The following is an 8231-nucleotide window of genomic DNA, read 5'->3' as shown; positions in this document are numbered from 1 at the left end:
ACCCCAACAGCAATAAATGACTTATGGGCAATGAAAAAGAAACGAAAAACCCCCAAATTCTGTACCTTCTATAAACCTGTTAAAATGCTGACCAATCGGAGACGATGGACCCGTATCTAAAGAACCAATCACAATCCTGCGCGTTCTCTCCCCTCTGTGTGCGAGCCTGAGCGCGTTCACGGAGGGCAGAGAAAGCGTTCGTGCCATATCGTAGTAGGCTACCTGGCAGTGGACTAGACCTAGTGGAAGTAGCATAACAAGCTTACACAATGGAACCTACACAGAAGTTACCAGAGGTGTGGACTCGAGTCACATGACTTGGACTCGAGTCAAACTCGAGTCATGAATTTGATGACTTGAGACTCGACTTGACAAAATGTAAAGAGACTTGCAACTTGACTTGGACTTTAACATCAATGACTCATGACTTGAGCCTTTTGACTTGACAAGACTTGCTACTTTCCCCAAAACCCAAAGATTAAATAGTAGGCTATATTTTTAAGTAGGCTACTGCTCTGTATCTTTCATCATGTAGCCTAGTGTAGCGGAGGAAACTGGTGGATGTCGCCTACCGGTACCGCGCTGATCTGCTTATCACTGGTTTCACTTCAGAGGTGTCGGCCAGAACACCACTTAAGGCCAAAAACGTCAGACTATAAGCATGAGAAGAGGAGTATGGTTTTTCCGCTCTTTATTTTCCTTCTTTCACAGGCACAGCAGCATAGATCGCAGGAAAAGAGACACAGGCTTACATTCCGCTCGTGAGGAGACGTTAGAACAGCTGTTGCGACCTGCGAATCGCGGCCGTCAATAACATCCATAAACTGTAACTTATAACAGCGATCGGGACTGCATGTACTTACTCACACACGGGTGATTCACATAGGCTAAACACGTTTCAACTGTGTCGACTACTGCGGCAACATGCGCGCTCACACACCTGACCGAGAGAGAAGAGAAAAGGAACTTACTAGACAGACCCTCCGGCCGACTGACGTCACGGCCACTAACTGACAGCTATACTGTCATCCACACTGAACAAAACTCATCTCAACACTCTATAAGAAATAACAACACTGTAACCTATAAACTTTGGGGCCTTTTCTGCATGTAGCCTATGTGTGAGTGTTTGTGTGTGTGAGTTAAATGTTAACAATCACTGGTAAACAGTGCAATTGGGAAGTGCAGCCAGCAGCGCTCGTGCACGGCTGTGTGTCGAGGGGTGGGGGAGGGAGTCCCGAGGGGAGAGGGAGGAGTTAAACGGAACTCCGAGGACAAGCTAATTTCAAATCATGCTAGCTCTCTCAGATCGTACAGTATAGCTTTAAGTCAAAAGTCATTGCTAAATTCAGACCATTCCATTTAATAGGCCTGGTCTGGGTAAGGATAGGCCTACTCATTACTATGAGTTTCAGGTCCTCCTGCTTCCCAGACTCCCTCAGTCTCTTGTCGTGACATTCTGGGGCGTCGAGGGAGGTGTGTGTGTGTGTGTGTGTGTGTGTGTGTGTGTGTGTGTGTGTGTGTGTGTGTGTGCGCCCTTAAATGCGTGAAGGGGGTCTGCGGGAGAGGAGAAAAAGGTCTGAACAAAGAAAGGGGGCAGTATAATTGGCTTCAGCGCTGCCAGACGACACAATGACACGGCCATTGATAGTGGAACGAGTTCCCGGGAGCAGTGGACCAATGGAAGAGCAGGAGTCTGTTTTTCACAGCCTCTGATTGGCTGGCCGAGAGAGGCCGTCGGTCTCCAGGTAGCAAAGTGAACCTCGAGCATATCTGCCACCCCGTCTCCTGGAGGAAGGGAGGGAGTGATGTGACCTCAGCTGCGGAGAGATGAAAAAACAACGAATTTGCATGTACACAATATATTACCTGTTGGGGTTGTATCCTCTCCTCTGCTATTTCCTCATGCCTTATATATGTTTTTCTTTTCTTTTCCTCTAACCTAGAAACCTAAAGTGTGTGTGTGTGTGTGTGTGTGTGTGTGTGTGTGTGTGTGTGTGTGTGTGTGTGTGTGTGTGTGTGTGTGTGTGTGTGTGTGTGTGTGTGTGTGTGTGTGTGTGTGTGTGTGTGTGTGTGTGTGTGTGTGTGTGTGTGTGTGGCTGCTATTTCACAGCATCCACACTGCCAGGGCTCTGACATATATTTGTTTCATTTGTCTTTAACTTGGCTGTACACTCCACTGCTTCTCTCCGCCGCTTTTTCTCCAAGTCTCCATTTCTGAGAAACTGTGGATTCAAGTCTCACTCCATTTGTTTAGACTGGCCATTGCTCAACTTTCCTGCAGTTTAAGGAACACACACACACACACACACACACACACACACACACACACACACACACACACACACACACACACACACACACACTGCTGTGGCATTTAAACTCCACAGAAACAGAGTTTGACTGACTGCTGAAGAATGCAAAAAAGAAAAAGGGGGCTTTAACTGCTGTTTTTGAAGGATTGTGTGTGTGTGTGTGTGTGTGTGTGTGTGTGTGTGTGTGTGTGTGTGTGTGTGTCTGTGCGAGGGGATATGCATTTGAATTTGTGCTGAATGTGTGTCTGAACATTTGTGTGCCCATTTGCATCGTTTTGAATTTGCCTGCGAGCGGTGTGTGTAAATTCCAACGCCTGCACCTTAGTCTGTCTGCCTCATTCCCTGGCTGCATTGGTCATCATATCTTGATAACATCTCCCCCTTGATCAAATTACTCGCTGGCTTGTATTACACTCTCCATGTGACACGCAATTAGCGGACAATTAGCATGGGCCAGCACGTGTCAACCGATTGGCTGTGGCATCACGCCGGTTGAGTGACATCTCCATCATAACAGCGCTGCCCAGTTCACCCTGATGATGCAGGGAGGTTCAAAACACTGTGCAGGAATCTGTGTCAGTCTGTCTGTCTGGTTCTTTGTCTCCACTATACATTGCTATCTATGGAGTTGCTCCAATGTATGACTGAGTTTCTCCTTATATGTTCGGTTGTCTTGTTCTCTTTCACTGTATGCTTCCTCCATTCCTTTGTTCATGATTATCTCTCTATCCCATATCTGCCTGTCATCTACTTCTAGGGCATCGTTATCATTTGTTTGCATCTTGTGTGTGTGTGTGTGTGTGTGTGTGTGTGTGTGTGTGTGTGTGTGTGTGTGTGTGTGTGTGTGCGCGTGCGCGTGTGTGTGTGTGTGCGCGTGTGTTTGCTCAAGCATCAAATACCATGGGAGAGCTGATGTTTTATTTGTAAGAGAATTGTGCGTTTCCTGAAACAAGCCTGTGTGTCTTCTTGAAGAAATGTTGAAAGTTCTCATTATGTGCTTCCTCGACCTCCCTGCCTTATCCTCATTTCCTGTTCTCTTTCTTCTGTATTTGTTCAAAACTTGAACCTTAATATAAAGCGTTACTCTTTTTTCCTTACACTTTTCTCTTGAATTTATCATCCATCCCCTTTTTTTTCTCGTCATCGTTGTAACTTTTATTCTGTGGGCATGATGAGACAGTGGGAAACATCAGATGTATTTGGCACCAACAGACTTGTTTATGTGACTTCATTTTGCATAGATGCCCTCAAATTCTTAAGACATGCTCTCCTTTCTGCCCACATTCTCCATTAACCCTGCAGTCTCATAGCACTTCGGCACACACACACATATGCATAGATTCCTGCCACCACCCACACTTTTTTAATGAGCATTTTCTTTCAGGATCACAGTCTCTGTCTGGCCATGGATTTCTTCCCTAAATATGAGAGAGATTTAGAGAGAGGAAGGTCTGTCTGTCTGTGCTGCAGGCTGTGCTGAAGGTTCCATGCCAACAGCATATCAATGAGCGTCAGGGGTCACACAGCCACATGCATGACCACAGTGCTCTGTCTCTGAGGTGTTGATAGCAGTAGCAGTACAGACTGGAGACAACATAACATGACACACACACATACACACACCCACACCCACAGCTTATAGTGACAAGTTGACAACATATAGCCATAGTTAGCGTCATAATCCATATGCTTGAGTGGGTGAGCCTTGGCACCAAACATGTGCCGATGATCGTGACAATGTGTTAATGTGACCACAGTTGAATGGTGTGGGGAGTATCTGTGTGAGTCAGAATACTGTAAGTGTGCAGGAGCGAAACCCAAGGGTCACATCTGTTTAGTCTCCATTAACTGTCCCCCAATGCAGTTAAAACGTTTTATTAGAGTGTTCTTTTTTGCACTTTAAAAAGAAAATCAGGCTGTAGTTAGTAACCAGTTATTTTGTAGTAGTAAAACATACAAAACCCTCTAAGAAACTCAACAGAAGGTACCCTGTGGGGGTTTGTGGTGGATATGATACTGCTGATTGTAAGTTTATAAAAAGATCATAATGTCTGTGCCTGCGAGCGTATAGGGATCCATAAATCATGGAGTGGTTCTATTTGTGGGCTGTTTCACTACTCCACATGTTCAAAGCACATGTTCTCTTAGGGCTCTTAGAGAGAACATTGATTCTGTTTAGTTTTTAGAGTTTTGTCCCAGTTATTGTCTCATCAATAAAGACCCATCCTGACTGCAAGATATTTCTAGACCATAGCATGAGGAAGGCAGGGTGTGTTGGTGCAGTAGATAGTGACTGATAACACTGATGTGGATGTAGTGATGCTCTTGTCCATGTTGAACCCTCGAGGCTGTTGTGTCTGTCCTCACTAGTCAGGCTTTAATCACAAGGACCTGAGCCACTGACCCATTGGATAAGATCATTCTGTTTTCTGTATTTTTTTTCCCTTTGTTGTTAATACTTACATTGTCATGTGGTTGTGGAAGGAGTTTTTTTTGTGTGTCTGTGTGTGTGTGTTTGTCTGCCCCATATTATTCCATACCGTTGTCAGTCAATTGACCTACATAGGCTGAGCCTCCAGCAGTCTGATTTCCTTTGGGGGCAGTACATTTCTGGGTGTGGCCTTGTGTGTGTGTGTGTGTGTGTGTGTGTGTGTGTGTGTGTGTGTGTGTCCTATATAAGGTTTAACCCCATCTCAAAAGGGTGAATATGGGGTGAAGAGAGCAAGCCTACATCCATAGTGACATTTGGAGGTTAACATGAGAAGATTTGAACAGACACAGATATTTAAACCCTAGAAAATACTATTGGTTACATTACTAAAGACTGAGACGAGCTTTAGCTTTCATACATTTAAGTAGTGATTCTTGCAAATGCCCTTTTTATTGACATACGTTGAATATTATGTATATATGAGGGCAGATGTCAAATGTGCACATTGTCCATGACCCTTGTTATTCTGAAAACCAAAATGGACACACATTAACTCCTTTAGGATATTTTAGTGGCAAAATGACGTGGAGATGAATGTTTAAAGTAATCTTCAAAAAATCAGAACACTTTCAGGTCACTGCCTCTTAAATATTAGGATTTTGCTGCTTTCCTGCTCTGTTTTACAATGATACCCTTTTGAGCAATCAGATTTAAAGATATATTATTTCCTCAGATTTTATAGTTTAAATATGATAGAGAATTTTCAGGATAGTCGCCATTTTTTCCCTCATGTTCCACAATAAGCTGCTGAGGGTGAGGAACAGACACGCACTGCCAAACACCCCAATAATACCCCCACCATGCTTAACACCTATCAGAGGCAATGACATCACTCCAAAGCCTGGTAACCATGGTTACACTTACCTCCCGCTGGCAAAATCAGAGCCCATACCCGATTTTCCTTGATTCTTTGTTTCCCCCCCCCCCCCCCCCACACTGCCTGTCTCGTCTGCTTGCTTCACCTCTCTCTCTCTGCTCAAACTCAGTTTCCTCCGTCATGTCTCTTTACCTTCTCTCATATTTTTCCCTTTATAGACCTATTTCTGTTTTTTTAACTGCACTCGTCTTTGCATTCCTTTCAACCTTTCATGTCATCACCGGTCTATGCCCCACTGCTTTTTCTTTCTCGCAACGTGCTGGGCTTAATGTATTTTGCCTTCATGAAAACTCAGAAGATTTCAGAGAATAGACACCACCTACAGTACATAGACATAGGAAACACAGATGTGAACATAGTAGGCCTAATAGCTGCAGCTGAAAAGGCAATGAAGGCAATAACAGTGGGGATGTTAACTCAGCCAGGCATATAATAGAGATTGCAGCAGAGGCATAATAAGAAAAGATCAGGCCCGTAAACAATGACTAAACTCAGATTGGTGGACAGTTGGCTGGACCAACATGAGTCGCTGCCGCTTTATACTGATAACGTAAAGGACAGATGGGTCAAGTGCTTGCATTAGAATCCACTCAAGAGACCTAGTTCTGCAGAAAGGAAGGGCAAAGTGCTGCCGACTTCAGAAAAGCTACAAACTGTAAAGACGAACACGAGGGTAGGGGGCAGTGCACTGCATTCCACAATGCATTGTGCAGACAGACAGGGTGGTGGGTGGTGAGTTAAAAGAGGAGTATTAAGAGGCATTGTGTACTTGTATTATGGTAAGCAGCTTACAGTCACTGTGCCAGGCTGAAAGAACAAAGAGGTGACAGTGGTGGAGACCAGGAGAGGCAAGAGCTGGCAGGAAGGGCAGGAGGACGGAGACACTTGTCTTGGGTGTCCTCCTCATGTTGAGACATGTTTGTTGTTTGTCTTTCTTTCTTTCAATGTACAATACACCAAACCTCTTTTTCCTTTTCCTCCTTTTGTCAACTGCTTCCCTCTAGCTCCAATCCTGGGTTTTAACTCTCGTGTGTCTTGTGAGCATTCTTTATTTATGATATGGATTGTATCTATCTATCTATCTATCTATCTATCTATCTATCTATCTATCTATCTATCTATCTATCTATCTATCTATCTATCTATCTATCTATCTATCTATCTATCTATCTATCTATCTATCTATCTATCTATCTATCTATCTATCTATCTATCTATCTATCTATCTATCTATCTATCTATCTATCTATCTATCTATCTATCTATCTATCTATCTATCTATCTATCTATCTATCCAACATTAGTTGTACCTCTATACCTCTTTTCACTTCATTCTCTCCGACTACTTCCCTGTGATGCTGACATGTTTTCCCCCTTTTTGCTACATGTTGCCGGGGAGGTAATCACGTCCGCCACCATCCCTCGCTACCACCCAACTGAGTCAGAGAGAGAGAGGAGGGGGGAGGTTGCCATGGAAACTGGAAGTCTGGTGCCTTCCGACATCATCTGTTGTTGCGCCTGCGAGGATCGGGGACACGAATATTTGAGCTTTATGGACACGGACAGATGAATGACACAGACTGCTCTATGGACCTCCACTGCCACCTCAGATGGAGAGACAGAGAGGTCACTAAAATGGGGGGAGAGAGTGCAGAGGGAAGGCAGGGCAGGGCAGGGATGGCTAGATGGATAGATATATAGATGGATGGATGGATGGATGGAGAATGGGTGGGGTCACAAAGGGAGACTGACAAACCTCCATTTTATCTAGGACACAGAGTGTGTCTGCTTATCTGGGTTAGCAAAAAGAGACACAGGGAAATGGATGTACGGGACAGTGATTGAGAGAAATGGAAGGATTATGTCTTAAATGAGTTTTGTGGGCTGACACAAATGCAGAGTTGATGACGTGAGTGTGAGAAAAACGATAGATAGATAGATAGATAGATAGATAGATAGATAGATAGATAGATAGATAGATAGATAGATAGATAGATAGATAGATAGATAGATAGATAGATAGATATAGAGAGAGAGAGATGCAGGGAGGTTGTGTGACGTGCCATGAGAGCAGTAAATTAGGGCACTGGAGCTTGTTTTCTCTCTCTCTCCTCCCTCCTCCTCTTTTTCCTCATTTCTCAGAACGACCTGCAGTATTTTCTAACTAATCCTCTCCGAGGGTTATTTCCTCTGCCTGCTGTTGATACACAATTCACACATACACACATACACACAGTCATGCGAACAAGCAAGCTAGTCATGATTCATGCAAATTTCCAAAACGAGATAGTGAATTGATTTGGGAAGTTTAATTGTGCACAGCCCGACTGCACTGCGTCAAAATGCCTAGACCGAAGAAGGCTCCTGTTTGTGCATCCTCAGAGGCTTACAGCTCTGTGTCATAGGGCTTCTTTTGGATTTTTCTTGCATCCATAAAATAACATTCACTTCACATGCATTAGGAATGTGTGTATTGCTCCTTCTACATCTTTATTGGTTACCAAGTTCAGTTCAAACCTCTGGTGTGTCTTGTATTTGAGTTTTTCCC

Source organism: Ammodytes marinus (assembly GCF_949987685.1).
Source record: "Ammodytes marinus genome assembly, chromosome: 10".
Taxonomy (NCBI): Eukaryota; Metazoa; Chordata; class Actinopteri; order Uranoscopiformes; family Ammodytidae; genus Ammodytes; species Ammodytes marinus.
Note: the sequence above shows the minus strand (reverse complement) of the source record.